The sequence below is a fragment of the Culex quinquefasciatus genome, chromosome 2, assembly GCF_015732765.1.
Source record: "Culex quinquefasciatus strain JHB chromosome 2, VPISU_Cqui_1.0_pri_paternal, whole genome shotgun sequence".
In the NCBI taxonomy this organism is placed as follows: Eukaryota; Metazoa; Arthropoda; class Insecta; order Diptera; family Culicidae; genus Culex; species Culex quinquefasciatus.
The window spans coordinates 2,095,728-2,113,207 of NC_051862.1; the positions used below are offsets into that span (position 1 = coordinate 2,095,728).

Consider the following 17,480-nt stretch of genomic DNA (forward strand, 5'->3'; position numbering starts at 1 on the left):
CTCGGTCCTAACCAGGTCCCAGTACCGAAAAGGACCTAATAAAAATAATTTTATGAAAAAAAAATAAGATTTATTTTAATGTTTCATTTGCTAAACTAATTTCAAATGATTGTTTAGCTAAGTTTACTAACTTTTTATAAAGTTCATATAAATTTTAGTTTTAGTAAATAAAAAGTTCCAAGTTTGATCAAAATTCATAAGAACTTGATATTTACATAAACATTTAAATTTTTGTTTCTACCAATTATTCAAAAATTTCCCAAATATACTTGGTCAATAGCTCATAAATCTGAAGAAATTTTGATTTAACTTTCAATAACACTCAAAAACTTGTAACTAAGAAACTATTTTCAGTAGCTTTTAGTTTAAACTTGTTCAAAGAATCCGATAATGCGATATTGCGACTTTTTATATATTTTTATTACCAAAGTTTTCATAAATATAGTTAACAAATTCAGTATTATTCCATTTAATTATATTTGCAAATTCGAATTCGGCTATCAAAGTCACCGCGGTAAAACAATACTAATGACGTCAAACAAAGAATATCACAAAATATTTTTTCAAAATGTGTACTAAACAAAATTTTGGTTGTTTGCTGTTTGGGTGTTTTTAAATATAACATCAAAAACTCCCAACAAGTAAAAAAAACATAGTTTCAGTTTGGTCGGTGTTTTGAAAAATGCTTCAGAATTCCATTAATATTCTTCAAATTTCCTCTTTGTTACACTGAAATAAAAAAAAAGTAAAAAAATCCGTTATCCAAACAGGTTTGCCTCCTTTCCTAATTTAGTAATTTGGTTTTTTTTTAAGGCAGAGGGCAAAATTCAGGTATTACAATGTCAAACAATTATTATTTGTTATTATATGCTATACATTATATTATGGAAGAATGGCTAAACATGATTTGATGCAGTCGACCTTCTGGTTGTCAATATCGAAGGGACCATCGAGAGAGAGAAATATCTGTTTACAGAATGATGCAAATTGAAGACTTGAATGAAAATATTATTTTCCTGATATTCAATATAAAATATATTGTTAAAAATAAATCCCATGACTCATTTTTTATCCAATTAAAATCAAAGTCCAAACTAGTTTCAAAAAGTATTGCTATACACGAAGAAAAATCAGTTCCCCAAAATCATGAACAAAAAAATCCTAATCAAGAAAAAATATGTCAAAAATGCATTAGCGTTTTTTTATTAATTTAGACGCTTTTATGTGGTTTCGAATTTCATAAACGCCTGTTCACGATTTTAAGACCTGATTTTTTCCACATAGGTACGAGACACAAATGTTTCCTAAGAGGAGGAATTATGTAAATCATATTAAGAATAATTACAGAAATCATAAATTTGAACGCATTTGAAGAGGTAAATATGTATTATTATTTTTAAAGTATCAATATTGCCAAAAATACTTCTCTTTAAAATCTAAACTCCTTTCAAAAGCCATTCAAATTGGGAAAAACTCTAGCCAATTCAAACATTAAATCGCGCCAACTGCTCCTTGATTGGTCACCGGGGTCCGTCAACGTTCCCACTACTGCATCACGTCACGCCGTGACAAACCAAAACCGGTGACTCTGCACCGGAAAAAATTCAATCAACCATATTATTGTTGAAATAGTCCCAAATTTGCATATCATCGCCATCCGTCCGCACGGCCAACTTCGTCCTTGGCGCGCGTGTGAACCGCTGGCCATGTTCCGGCGTTGACGACGATCATCAAAGAGGCAATTCCATTACTTCTAACGGTCTTCCTCCACCCTCACTCCAACTTCCGAGACTTCATGTGTTGGAATGTGTGTTCCACGGTGCCAACTGCAAAACCACGCACACACTCTACTATTTAAATATTGAACAGAATGGGACTTGGGACGACGACCTCCCTCGAAAAAAGCCCACCATCCAGCAAGAGTCCCCAAGAGAAGCCAAGTCTACAGAAAACGAAGCCAATGAAGACCTGCGCGTCCTTGCCTGAGAAAAAAAAACGTGGAATCCAAAAAGTAGGAGCAAAAGCAGTAACACGAATTCCTTCAGGGCTCAAAACCACATCAAACACGGAGGGAAAAAGAGAAGCAGCAACGACACAACCAGTTAGCCAGAATCAGAAGAAAAGGCAAAGAATCTGCTCAATAAGCTTCTTATTTTGGCGGAGTTGATTGGCGTGTGGCGGCGGCGGCGGCGTGACATTATTCACCACAAAGTCTAAATTTAACACGCACGCACCAAACTCACACTAGGAGAAAGTCGCCGTCACGAAGCAGCAGCAAAGCAAGCCGTGCGACGACGACGATTGTCGGAAAAACAGTCCTACCGAGTGACCAGCAACAACAATCTCGCACCTCAAGCAGCAAGTCAGACTCGCTGAGTTTGGTGAGAAAATGATGGCAACGGCAGCAGCAAAAACAACAACAACAGCAGCAGCAGAGGCCATGGCACACTGCGACGGACGATGAAGACGGACAGCAGACGGGCTAGGCCAAGCCGGCTTTGGATTTGCGAATTTGCTGCTGCTGCCGTTGTTGGAGAAAGGAAAAGGGGATTTGCAGCGCTGCGATACCAGCTGTTCATCAGTCAGCCAAGAGAGGATGGGGTGGCCTTAGAGAAGTGATTGAAAGTGGGGTAATTGGTGTTTAAAAAGTTTTTCAAGAGGTTTTGAATTAAATTAAACCGAGATTTGCGATTAGATGTTTAAAGTAAAATGCATTTAAGTGATAAAGGCCTCAATGTTTCCACATGATTTAGTACAAAAAAATCTTTAATGAGATGTTCAGATGTTTTAAGCAATTTTTCCCATAAATCGAGGGCTCAAAAATATAATCATTGGCAAGAATAGAGAAAAAAATTCGGAAAAACTTGTAAAATTGGTAAAGTAAACTATTGAGAATACAATGGGCAATTTATTTATGAGCTTGGAACTTGAAAAAAAATCATTTAAATTGTGTGATATTTTGTTTTTTTTTTTTCAAAAAAAAACTTATAAATGAATTCTGAATCGAACATGAACTGTCTATTAAATATTTTTTAAAGTGATTTTGCATTGTAATGAATAATAGAGATAAGAGTTTTGGAGGAGTCTTCACCAAAATAAAATCTTTTGACGCTCATCAAAAGAAAAAACGGAAGAGAACTTGCCTCAACTCTCTAACGCAGGAAAGATCGGTGAAAAGAAACTCAATAAAGCATCATTTGGATTGTTCGGCGGAACACCGATTTCACTACCTACACTTGCCAGAAAATGATCCGTCACTTTTCCTAGATGAACAACGTTTGTAAACAAAACGACAAGCGAGATTCACAAAAAATCTTCGACTGATTGATTTTCTTTGAAAAGTTTCTTTTGCGTGTTGCGTGCCTCCCCTTTCATCCGCGTGTGAAGAAAGTTTGCAAGCGAAAAAGATTTTTTTGCGATTATGCCATCCCTTGAAAGATTAATTTTGTTTCTTTTTTACATTTTAAGCGTCCTATTTACTCAAATTATTGTATAAAAATTAAATCTAAGAATAATAAATTAAAATTATGAGAAATTCAACCATTGAAAAACCTTTCTCTTATAGTAAAACATTTCCAATTATTTAAGAATGTATTTGAATCAAAAGTTAAAAATTTAAAGACAGTTAAAAAACATCAATTATTTTATTTCACCTACATAACTGGAATGAAGAACTATCAAAATTTTAGAAAATATTAGAGTAAGAAGTATGCCTTTAATGTGATTTTGTATTTTTTTCTATAAAATGTTTTTTTCTGGGGTCAACTTTGTCTGTGTTATTCAGTAACCTAGCCTACATTTTTTGTAAGATAAGTATGCAGTAATTTTTGTAATGTCCAAGGCCATTCCTCTACGCATTTTCCTAAAATTTAAATGACAATGGTATAGTTCTATAGCAGAAAATGTAACAAAATTAAGCAACAAATTTCAAAAGTGAAGACTAAAGAGGCAAATGATAGAAGGTGGTAGAATAAGCCAAACACTATCAAAACAGACATAAACATTACAAAAAAGGCCGTTGCACACATTTTTCAAGGTTAAGGAGCCCCCTTCCCCTTCCCCCTCCTTCAAAATTAACCCAAGATAACACTTTTAAATAATATTGAAAATAGTAACTAGCTTTAAAAGATGATTGGCTCGATCAAAAATATTTCGATTTTTTGCCTTCCTCACTGAGGTAAGGCTATAATCCTGCTCTAAAATTGAACTTTTTATTTAAAGCTCGAAAACCCACCTTGATGTATACATATCGACTCAGAATCGAAAACTGAACAAATGTCTGTGTGTATGTGTGTGTGTATGTGTGTGTGTATGTGTGTGGGTATGTGTGTGTGTATGTGTGTGTGTATGTGTGTGTGTATGTGTGTGTGTATGTGACCAATAATGTCACTCAGTTTTCTCAGCACTGGCTGAACCGATTTTGACCAAACCAGTCGCATTCGACTTGGTTTAGGGTCCCATACGGTGCTATTGAATTGTTTGAAGTTTCGATAAGTAGTTCAAAAGTTATGTATAAAAATGTGTTTTCACATTTTTTTGGATGTTGAATAAATGGTAGTAAACTGAACCAAACATCATCATATTATACATCGTTAGTTAGGTAATTGAAAGACCTTTCCAACGAGTCCAAAACATTGGTAATCTGGCAACCCTGTCTCGAGTTATAACCACTTAAGTGATTTTTATGTACTTTTTTGTAGCCGGATCTCATTTAAATGCATGTAAACGATGTCCGGATCCTTCATCCGACCCATCGTTGGTTAGGTAATCAAAAGACCTTTCCAACGAATCTAAAACATTGAAGATCTGGCAACCCTGTCTCGAGTTCTGACCACTTAAGTGATATTTATGTACTTTTTTTGTAGCCGGGTCTCACTTAAATGTATGTAAACAATGTCCGGATGCATCATCCGACCCATCGTTGATTAGGTAATCAAGAGACCTTTCCAACGAGTCCAAAACACTGAAGATCTGGCAACCCTGTCTCGAGTTATAACCACTTAAGTGATATTTATGTACTTTTTAGTAGCCGGATCTCTTTTAAATGTATGTAAACAATGTCCGGATCCATCATTCGACCCATCGTTGGTTAGGTAATTGAAAGGCCTTTCCAATGAGTCCAAAACATTGAAGATCTGGCAACCCTGTCTCGAGTTATGACCACTTAAGTGGTATTCATGTACATTTTTGAAGCCGGATCTCACTTAAATGTATGTAAACTATGACCGGATCCATCATCCGACCCATCGTTGGTTAGGTAATCAAGAGACCTTTCCAACGAGTCCAAAACACTGAAGATCTGGCAACCCTGTCTCGAGTTATAACCACTTAAGTGATATTTATGTACTTTTTAGTAGCCGGATCTCACTTAAATGTATGTAAACAATGTCCGGATCCATCATCCGACCCATCGTTGATTAGGTAATCAAGAGACCTTTCCAACGAGTCCACAACATTGAAAATCTGGCAACCCTGTCTCGAGTTATAACCACTTAAGTGATAATTATGTTCTTTTTTGAAGCCGGATCTTACTTAAATGTATTTAAACTATGTCCGGATCCATCATCCGACCCATCGTTGGTTAGGTAATTGAAAGGCCTTTCCAAAGAGTCCAACACATTGAAGATCTGGCAACCCTGTCTCGAGTTATGACCACATAAGTTATACATTGTGTTCTTTTTTTCTGGATCTAAAAAAATGATGAAATCACTCATATACCCATTTTTGGTAAAAAGTGAGGAAGGCATCAACCACATAGGTGGATTAAGTTAGTTTTTTTTTGTAGAATTGTGACGTACCGCAATAGCTTTTTTTTGCAAAAAAAACTTTTTTTTTTCAGTTCTTACATACTTTTAAAACTAAGGCTGTTGCTAATATTTTTAACAATTCTCGTCGGACCGAAAAAATGAAGGGCAAAAACATTTTTTTTCAAAAACCTTTAAATTTAACGGAAATTTAGGTGCAATCAGCTGAGATTAATTTAAAATGCATAACCGTGCATATTTTCAATAATTTTCACCTGATTGTGTTTATTCAAACATCTGTTGATTTTTTGTGAATTTTCAAAACACCGTAAAAAGTTTTTTTTTCGCTCAAATTTTGGTTTTGGTCAAATCTTACATTTTTTTTAACATTTCAAGATGGCAAAACAACTGAACTATTGTATTTTGAAATGCATTTTACTTGAAAAACCTAAAACAAAAAATGTAAAGTTTTACGTGGATTGAAAGTAAAACGACTTCCTAAACACGGAAAAAATAAATAGTTTGAAGAAATATTTGGAAATAAGAGGGTTAAGCTTCTACTGCCATTAAAAGATTGAAGTTATGTGAAAAAGATCCTATGATTTTTTGGGCTGACATCAACATTAAAAAAGCAATTAGCCCTTTCTAAATTTCAGCATTTTTGTATGTGTGCCGTGAATAAAACACTCCAAGTTTCGAAATTGTTTGTAAAACAGTTCAAAGATACAGTAAATGCACATTTATTATAAGCGCCGCAGTACATGGTGGATAAATCTAGTTTTGAAGATATGTCTTTTTGAAGAAAAAAAAACTTTTTAAAAATCTAAGACTTCTTCAATTTGTATTCCTTTTACTAACAATCGAAAATAAAGTGTTTTTTCCTGAAGTGCCATGTTGAAAGCTTTAGTAATTTTCTCTAGATAAAAAAGATAAGTTATATTTCCAACTGGGTGGGCTATATCCAGCAAAAGGAAAAAAAATGCGAGAATATTACTTTTTTAAACTTTATTAAATTAGCTTCATATTTTTAACTGATAACTGATTGATGAGATTTGATTTCTTTGATATGTAAATCTTTTCAAAGAACTTTTCCAAGTTATATTCAAAAGTTTAAAATATTAGTTTACAGGTTTATAGGTTCTTTGAGAAAATGCAAAATTCCGAATCAACGCAAAGTGTAGTTTTCTCAAAATTTCCCCATAAAAACAGGAGGAAAAAAATATGGCAGGAAATAAACAAAATATGTTAATCTATATATATATATATATATATATATATATATATATATATATATATATATATATATATATATATATATATATATATATATATACCATTTGAAAAGAGCCTAAACCAAAAAAGTTCTCCGATCGGGCTCAAAATTTTCTGGGGTTCCTTGGCCAAAATAATTAGACCCGTATTTTTTTGTTTGGCCATTAGGGTGGCCTACATCGTGCTAGGGTGGTTCAAAAAATGGCAATTTTCGTCATTTTTCGCAAAAACCACTTTTTTCTAAAAATCATATCTCCGCGCCATTTCATCCGATTTTAGCTGTCTTAGACGCAAAAGAAAGGTGATGAGTTTGGCTATTTGGAAAAAATAGTAAAAAGTTTCAAAAATCTAGCTTACCATTTGAAAAAGTCACATGAAAACTTAAAATGGCGTTTTGACCGTATCAAACCAAACCCTGGACCAAAGAGCCTATGTCTGAAAATATTTTTATTGGATTCCTCGGAAAATTTCACGTAACATATAAAAAATGGCGATGTCGAACCATAAGTTTCAGAGATATGATTTTTTAAAAATAAAAACTGAGTTTTTCGACGCGCCACGCGCAAAACGGGAAAATGACGAAATCGGCAAAAAATCAACTATTTCCACTAAAACTGCGATAACTTAAAAATTTCAGCGATGACCTATAGATGTTATGGTACCAAAAGTTGCGTCTCTCAATTACGAAAATTTTGGTACCCAGACATGTATAGGTCATCGCTGAAATTTTAAAGTTATCGCAGTTTTAGTGAAAAAAGTTGATTTTTTGCCGATTTCGTCATTTTCCCGTTTTTGCGCGTGGCGCGTCGAAAACGCAGTTTTTATTTTCAAAAAATCGTATCTCCAAAACGTACGGTTCGACATCGCCAATTTTTTGATATGTTATGTGAAATTTTCCGAGGAATCCGATAAAATATTTTCAGACATAGGCTCTTTGGTCCAGACACGGTCAAAACGCCATTTTAAGTTTTCATACGACTTTTTCAATAGTTAAGCTAGATTTTTGGAACTTTTACTATTTTTCCCAAATAGCCAAACTCATCACCTTTCTTTGCGTCTAAGACAGCTAAAATCGGATGAAATGGCGCGGAGATATGATTTTAGAAAAAGTGGTTTTTGCGAAAATGACGAAAATTGCCATTTTTTGAACCACCCTAGCACGATGTAGGCCACCCTAATGGCCAAACAAAAAAATACGGGTCTAATTATTTTGCCCAAGGAACCCCCAGAAAAATTTTGAGCCCGATCGGAGAACTTTTTTTTTGGTTTAGGCTCTTTTCAAATGGAATTGCTGTATATATATATATATAAAATTTCGACAGTTTTGTTCGAACGCGAATCAGTTCAATAAGGAGTTGCGTTGGGTTCGTGTAAGACCAAGGAAGGTTTATACGCTAACTAATTGACACGTTGGCCACTCTGGAACCGATTCCGGAGCATCGGCAATTTGAATGGAGAAAGTTACGTAAAATCATATTTTGATCACAGGATGCTGAATAAGCAAAAGAGCAAAAAACGTCAAAAAGATATTTAGTTTAATTTAAATTGTTAAAGATACATCCATTTTATACATTCATTTTATAGAAGTGTTGATATTTTTATAATTAAAAAGCTATAGAACTATTGAGAGATAAATTTAAATATAAAAACACGTTTCTCGATCGCATCGACTGACTGAAGTGTATAGCCAAAGAACTACGAACAACCGCTGTGTAAAAATCAGCAAGATGAACTGAAATTCAGCGTTGAATTAACTGTCAACTTGGTTTGTTTTGAATACTTACAAAAAGTCAGCAAAAATTCAAGGCAACATTTGATAACCAAGATGTATGAAAATCAAAAACAAAAAAACAAACGAAATACCAGCCAATACCAATTCCAAAAAATCAAACAACCAGCCTAAGCCACCCCCGCACATGATTAGCCATGTTCTTTTCTCTCTTTTCTCGGAAAATGGCATCATCGTCCCACCGACCAGTCACCGCGTTGCCAGCAGCACTAGCGTCGTTGATGTCCGGCGGTTCGAAAAATTCGCCACCACACCAGCAGCAGCAGCAGATCGCAGCAGAGGCCGAGTCACTCCGTCGTCGTCGTCGTCGTCATCATCACCAGCGGATACCAACAAACGTGGAATGACCAGTCGGGAGAAGAAACAGAATAAAAAGAATATGCTGCAGGGATATTCCCGTACTTCCAACGCAGAAAACCAGCAGAAGCGCAGTGTGCCATGCCGTTGCCGTTGCCTACGACGACGACAAGAATTCGCATTTGGGAAATGAAATCGTAGCTAGCCGTTGCTGTTGGTGCTGGTGCTACTGCTGGCCACTGACCGACTCTGCCAGTCTTGCCCGCACTCACACAGCCTACTACCACACTCCTTTGACCTGCCAGAAACAGCCGGAAAAGATGTGAAATGCTATTTTTGTGTTAATGTGGCCGAGGGGTACCGTAGGGAGAGGAGTTTTTGGAAAAAAAAGTTTTAGCCATTTTTCTTCCGATTTTTCTCGCCTGGCGCCACTGACTTGGCCAAAAGGGGGGTTTGGCCGCAGGGTGAGAGAATCAACACCAATTTTAGAACCCGGTGGAAAAACTTTCCAAGGATGATGGTGGCGGTTGGAATCACACAATTGTAAGTCACGCACGAGCAACAGTGTGCCATTAGGACACTAATGGACTGTGTGTTTTCCGAGAGTGGCGGTGATGGTGTTGGAAAAGAAGAAATTTGTGGCTCCGAAGGACTCCGGCGGCCCCGGACACGTCGCTCGGACCAACTATCATTCACCGATTTCGAGGCGGTTAGTTTTTGGCCCGACGTTGTGTTCATAATCTGACCCAAGGGGGGGGGGGGGTGTTGTGGCGGGGTAGAAGATCCCGACAAGTTATGCAACACACGGTATGAATTATCAAGTAGGGACTCCCTCCCGAGCAGGTCATAACTCCGAGGCACGGCGAACTAAATTGAACATAATTTCGGTTATGACCCTCGCCACGCCACATATTTTTCGCTCTAATTTAGAGGGTGTTTCGAAATTGAGTGAAAGTGATAAAAAAAACTAAGGATATCTCATATTCATGAACTCACCCCCTCAGAAAAACACACTCGCACACACTATCATCCTTCTCCATCGAGAATGGTTGATGGTTTGTGAGAGTGATTTGTTTTTTATTATGTCACGTGAATGTATTTTTATGGAGATTAGCAATGGAAAAGCGTAGCGTTTTGCATAAATGCACTGCAGATACGGATCGAATTGGAAGGAAAGGACCGGCATCCGAGCTGTTTTGACATGGAATTGGTCGTTCAATTTTTTTAATCCGGTCCATATACGACTCTAAAGCGATTTAAAGTTTTTAAACCCAAGATGATGGCCAAAATAGAGGAGATGAAATATTAAGGAAATGCATTTGGTAATTTAATAGGCAAAATCTAGATTTTTAGCGTTATTTGTTATTACAACTAAAATGATTGAGATTTTAATGGATAGCAGATAAAATTCTACATAAAGCGATGCTCACAAATCATTTTTTTTTAATTTGTTGTATTGAATACTTTTGAGAAAAATTGCTGAGATATCCCGATTCGTTCGATTTTTCAGAGTTTATATTTTAGTTTTGAAAGATGAACAGTTAAATAATTAAGGAAGTATTAGGCTATGGCAAACTCAGCAATAAAGCGAAATGTATGCAGGCTGACTGATCGATAATTTGTAAAATTTATTTTTCTAGATAAAATCTCTAAATGTATCTCAAATTTCACAGTGGTATCATTGAATTTGTTGTTTTTTTTTGTTCTTTAGACATTTTAAAATAAATTTTTCAAGCTTTTCTAGTCATGCCATATAAAAAAATTAAGAATAAATATTTTTCGAGACGAGATTTGTCTAACCACGCCTTCCGTCGGATGGGGAAGTAAATGTTGGAGGAAGAGGTAGGGATCTCGCAATCGAGAATGCCAAGACAATGCTGAAGAGCAAATAATTTGATTTGATTTGATTAAAAGTTAAAAGCACAAAAAGAGCAAAAAAGAATCATTTTAGCTATCAAAAAACTGCTATCCTTGTTTAGTTTAAATTGGAGCCTATCACCAACTAATAGTGATGAGCTGATTCTGTATTTTTAAGTTTGAAAAATATAACAAAAATATTGAAAACATTGCTTTTATTAGTATTTCAAAAAAGTTCCCGGGATTTAAAAAATGTTTTCCCCGTTTTTAGAAAAACATTGTTCCCTCGGGAAATTATCTGAACTTTCGAAAAAAACGAGAAGGGTCACGCATGTAAAAAAATACAAAAATTCGACAAACTGCAAAGTGCCCTTATCTCATTCTCTTTATCAAAATGTATGTAAAATACTTTTTGCATGCAAATACTATTTTTGATTAAAAACTGTAATTCAAACTTTTTTAGAGAAAGATTAATTTTTGAGACTAATTTTACCAAATACCATTTATATTAATCATAACTTGGCGGCAACATTCTTGCTCGTACATCTCTATGGCTCAAAAGTCATTTGAAATTGTCAAATAAATACGTGCACATATTTTTCAAACAAAAAAATACTCCTTCAATTGAATTCCAGAATTGAATTGAATTCAATTGAAAATTTTCATAAATTAATATTTTATTCATTTTTTGATAAACATAAAAAAATACAAAAAAGGTGAAGAATATCAGAAAAACCAGATAAAATGTTCATAAAATTAGGCAAAAAAATATTTATGACCTCTAATTTTTAATAATATAAAAAATAAATAAATCATGATACAATTACATCTGGGAACTAGTACCTCGTTTATGTCAGAAAACGAGATCGCTGGTTCGACTCCCGCGGCGGGCACTTGAGTAAATATGGGTATTCGACGCCGTCGCTCCGTGCCATACTTTCATACACTTAAAAGCCCAGGGCGGCGAAGTCCTTGTTGATAAAAAAAGACACTAGTTGTTGGTACCGTAAACTGGGGTGACTTTGATAGCCCGGGGTGACATTGATAGAAATTTGATTTGGCCACTAATTTTGATACATCCAATGTAACAGTCACATTTTGCATATATGTTCGATAATAAGCTATCCCTTATTGCTTACATACTTAAAATTCTCAAAAATGTTTGGATACTTATTTGACGGGCATTTGAAAAACCTATCAAAGTCACCCCGGGCTATCAAAGTCACCCCAGTTTACGGTACTAGAAATGGTGGCCGACAGCTATAAAGTCAACATAGTTTTTTTGTTATCTAAAAATGTGTAAATCTACATTTTTGTTTCATATTGAACTTTCAAATTTTATGCCTTGTGTAATATTAGATTAGATAAGATTAGATTAACTGTTTTTAGAACTAAAAAAATCAAATTAATAATTGTTAGATAACAACTGAATCAACATAACACATTTTTTGACTGTGTGTCCTTCAGTTATTATCTAACAATCATTAATTTTGTTTTGTTTCTAAAAACGGGTTATCTAATCTTATCTAATCTAATCTAACGCACTAGGACTTGATTACACCCCAAGTACTTTTCTTGACAAAATTGATAATTGCAGTACATCCGAACACAAGCGCCAGCCCACCCTCCTACTTTTTTGTTGCACGAAATTATAATTCTGAAAACAAATCACATTGAATAGAATCTACAAGGGAGGAAGGATGCGTGAAGTTTCATAAGTGCTATATAGAACTATATGTAGAAAAACGTTTTTTGATTGACGAATTCTTAGTCGAGATTTTAATGTGCATGTGGAAAATTTCTAATCTTTCTCTTTTTCATAAATATGTAAAGAAACAGACCATAATAATAATTGAATTGTCATGTTTTGGTAAAAAAAAAACCTTTAAAAAACTAAAAAATCTATGACACGATTCTAAATTCAATGTTTTTAAATAATTAAACACTAACGAGCAAATTTCCATTTGCATCACAAGCTATTTGCGCATCCCATCGCACATGTTGCTGACTTCATATTGCCTACCACACACACAAGTGGTCGAAATACTGCTGCTGCCATTTTATCATATTTTCCCGATCGACAACTAGGTTGGCGTGTTTTGGCGCTGGACGGATGCCAGCAGGAATTACTGCTAACTGTTTCGACAAGTAATGTGCAGTATATCATCCAAAATGTAAATACCGTGCTCGGTTTTGTCCTTGGACTTCCAACTTGTGGCACAAATTAGCTGGGTGACATGTGTTCGATTTGTGTTGAGTTCATTTTCGGGGCCTTAAACCACTTTGGAAAACTTTCCTCATTTTGACATTCATGGAATAGCTATACCGATGGTACGGGACGAGGGAGTTCAATGTTTTATTCATGACTACTGAAATTGAAAGTCTGCCAAACTGCTCCATTAGGTTCGACAACTTCAAAAGCAAGCAGTCCCTGGAAGGCTGTATTAGATAACTGCTTAATTGAAATAGTTTCTCCAGTAACGGTTTCCGACAGCCTGCCTGGGCGACGAGCCTCGAGCAGTATGTATCGGAAGCCACAATCAACCTCATAATTATCTTATCAAAGCCGAAGCCCATTCAGAGCCCGCCTCCCACACACACGCCCTCCCCTTTTACTTCCTCCAAGTGTGGCGAACGAGATGTATAACTTGTTTACAGCCCCTGATGCTCTGATATAATCTAGTTCTGTGCTCGTTCGCTGCCTGAGGAGTCTGTTCGACCATCATCTTATCATGGAATCCGGAAGAATTTTCCCACCAACCCCACCCCCCGGCAATCCCACAATCTACCGGGGCGTTAAATATTGTATCGAGCAAAACCAAAGGAATTTCCATCACCATCAACCCCAAACCCCACTCCCGCATACCTTCAATCCCTGAACGCTTTTCCCTTAACACGAAGGGAGTCGCGCGCGCGAAGTCCTTTGGAATTATTTATTTACCCCTCCCGCAAACCATCGAAGTAGACTGTACTACAGGTTCAAAGCTAGCTCCCCGCACGGTCGATCCTAGTAGACATTGATGATGAGTGAGCGAGTGAGTTTCCGAGTTTCTCATGGCTTGCTACTCACGGAGCAAGCTCTGCGATTCGTTTGACGGTTAGAGGTTAGAGGTTAGGATTTAACAGAGGGAGTAGGGAAAACACTCGGGAAATTCGGGATGGTGAGAGCAAATCGGACGGGAGAGCGCGAGTGGACACATCAAAGATTTTTTTTAGTGTGTGAGGGAAAATGTGAAGATGGAATTGCCACTTTTCACTCTCCAGAGACCGGATCGGTAGTGTCTTGGAATGACTGCATTTGCGATGCGATGCTCCGGTCTGCTTCTGGTGCGTTCCAATACATCCTTGCACACGCACACGTACGCACGCACAACCACAACTACGCGTGAGATGAAAGCACTGCTTCTTGATCTTCTTCTTTTTCTTGGGATGCTGGGGATTTTCTTGGAATGCTGCTGGGGACCATCGGCGTCCAGTTCGGTCCGAGCAATTCGAGATGAAAATCAATTTTCACTATTCCGCGCGGTGCTCTCCGCTGTGTGTGATGGCACTCTCACAATATTGATTTTATGAGCATCAAAAATTCATCACACACAAGCTGATTTTCCTCTGCTAAACTCGCTGTGTGTGCCAATATCGTTTTCCCAAATCACAGACTTTCCTCCTCTCGCACGCAGCAGGCTGCGAGAATTCACGAAATTTTCGCACGCGCTCCGTGAATCGTGAAAATCCTCACCGCCGACTGCTTTGATTACGTTTTTCGTGCGAGATTTGTCTTCTGGCTTCTTCTTCCAGCAGCAGGGAAAATCGCAGCAAGTCATGGCATTATTTTCCGCGTGCAAAAAAAAGCCCCAAATTACATCAGCGCCCAAATAGCTCCAGCCGATTTTCCTCATCACTAGAACCCCACCACCAGCACCTCCACCTCAAAGAGGGTGGCGAAGAAGAAAAAGATCGCAACAACAAACGAAACAAAAAATACGAGCTAAATCCTCACTCGAGTGCCAAGTAGGCGAAAGAAAAATGCTAATTCTCACTTTTTTATATTATTTTCCTCTTTTTTTTTGCGCGCGCTCCTCCTCACCGCGGTCTCAGCCTACTACTGCCAACTCGGTTTTCAGTATAATTTTCTCTGAGCAGATCCGTGTCTGCTCTAGATTTTCCCAGCGCCTACTCTTCTTTTCCTTTGCTGATGCTGACAGATCAAACTGACGGAGGATGCTGCCTTTTTCTCCTTGCAGCAATCCGCGGAAAAACTCAACCACTCCAACACACACACTTGAGAAAGAGCCGCGCACAACTTCGCACACGTTCGCCGCGAGACTGACCGACCGAGACTGTGGCGAGAAAACTCTGGCCCCGAAAGAAAATTCCAAATCCCGAGTTTTCCCCCTTTCACTACTGTGCACGCGCTCCCGGAAAATTCGCAACGTCGCGCGAGAGCGAGAGACGAGAGCCGACGGCGACGAGAGCAACACGTTTCGTTTTTGAAAAATTCGTTTCGAAATTCGACACACACTGCGAGATAATTTCGCTTTCGCTAGAATCGGCGGTTCAAAATAAACTGAAGCCGTAGCAGGCCGCGCCGAATGGGTAAAGCCGCCACCTTTGGCACTCACCTGCCGGGGTCACTCACGCACCCACACAACCAAACCGCAGGCTTTTCCGAAAGAAAAGCACCAGCAGCATGAATGGATGGGAACTTCTTGGCCTACTGCGCTCACCTCTCTCTCTCTCGATTCTCTTGGCTTCCGAACCGCCGAAGCGTGACTCCCTCGTCTTTTGGTGGAGCGTTCTCAGGACTCTAGTGGAGTAGACGACGGTGGCTTTGACCTGCCTCTGCCTGATATAAATGATATCAGCTGCTGCGTCGTCGCTTGCTTCTCTTTTGTGTTTTGGCGTGAGAAGCGTGAGAGATTGTCATCGACAGCGACGAAGGGAAATTGGCGCGCGTGGGGACACTCCAATAGTGAGCGAAGCGTCCTAAAATGTTGTGGTGGTCAAGTTTGTTTTGGGGAAAAAAAGTTAATTATTTAAACATTATTCGAACAGCAGCAAATAAAAATTCCAACCTAAAAGTCAAATTTCATTAAAATTTATGTAAACGTAAAAATAAAGCAATAAAAGTGGAATGGATGGTATTTTATAACTTTAATAAGCTGTTCTAAAGTTTGCTCTAAAAATATATATCATTTCATATGAAATCATATTGTTATACCATTTACATCTTCTGAAACTGAAACTTAATCAAATCAAATAATTGTTCCTGCTACGATTTTCTCGGAGCACTTAGGTTGATACACAATTATCGGCAGTTAACTATTGATGTTTATTAAAACGTCAATTAGAAAAAAATCTGTTTCTTTCCATTTTTTTAACCAGCATTTTTTTATTCTAATGCAACTTAAAATTTAAAAATTATAAAAATTGAAATAACAAGCCGTAGTCTCAAAATTTGAATGCAGAAAGTGATTTAAAATGCATTTTACTCTAGTTCAGTTGTTTTGCAATAATTAGTTTTCAAAAAATCAAGATTTGCAATAATTAATTTCCAAAAAATGAAAGATTTGACGAAAACCAAAATTTTAGCGAAAAAAAAACTTAAACATCGAAAATTTACAAAAATTCAAAAGATTTTAAACATGCTGAACGTGATTCTAAACGCAGAGAAACGCATTTTAAATTGATTTCAGCTGATTGTATTTAAATTTACATAGAAGTTTTTTAAGTTTTTTGTTCAGTTGTTTTGCAATCATTAATTTTCAAAAAATGTAAGATTAGACGAAAACAAAAATTTGAGCGAAAAAAAAAACTTTTTGCGATACTAAACATCGAAAATTTTCAAATAATTCAAAAAATATTTTAATCAAACCAAATATGCAAAAAATATTCTTCACGCAGGAGAACGAATTTTAATTTTATTTCAGCTCATTGCACTTAAGGGGTTACATACATGTAAGAAATCACAAAATTTCATATTTCAGAAAATTGATTAAATCACCTTGAAAGATGATTTTCAATCACTCCTGAAAGTTTCATGAAGATATTTTATGATTTAAGTAAGTTACAGACGATTTAAGCTGAAAATTTTGCCATGCGCAAAGCGAACTGTCAAACTTCGCGAGCGTTTTCCTCTGAACACAGAGTTGATTTACGGGTGCCACGATATCTCGAGATGGGATGGACCAAATTGGCTGAAATTTGGAGTGAAGACTCGCACAACATATTCCGTGTGCATGACGAAGCCCAATTTTGAAATTTTGCATACGAAATATTGCATAAATACGAAAATCGAAAACTTTCAATTTTTAATATGAAAAACATAAAATTATTTTTATCTTTTTTGAAAATAAACTTTTTGAAAATCGGCCTTCGTCATGTACACAGGACCGGTTTAACGAGTCTTCACCAAAATTTTGAGCCGATTTGGTCAATGCAGTGTTGAGATATCGTGGCACCGGTTTTTTGAAAATGCTAACATCATATAGCTGTATCTCGACAACGATACAACCAAATGTCTT

General features: G+C 36.7%; 1 protein-coding gene across 3 annotated transcripts in view; it reads right to left on the reverse strand.

Annotated features, from left to right (window-relative positions):
* LOC6034558 (hemicentin-1) overlaps window positions 1-15,529 on the reverse strand; it is a 185,284-nt gene extending 169,755 nt beyond the window's left edge. The window contains exon 1 of one of the 3 annotated variants that reach the window (XM_038250127.1): window positions 15,044-15,529. The gene's annotated coding sequence lies outside the window, so the exon portion shown is untranslated. Of the gene's footprint in view, window positions 1-14,819; window positions 14,936-14,996 lie in introns of those variants that run through there. The other 2 variants (XM_038250126.1, XM_038250128.1) reach the window with 2 other exon arrangements.
* Window positions 15,530-17,480: the final 1,951 nt, after the last annotated feature.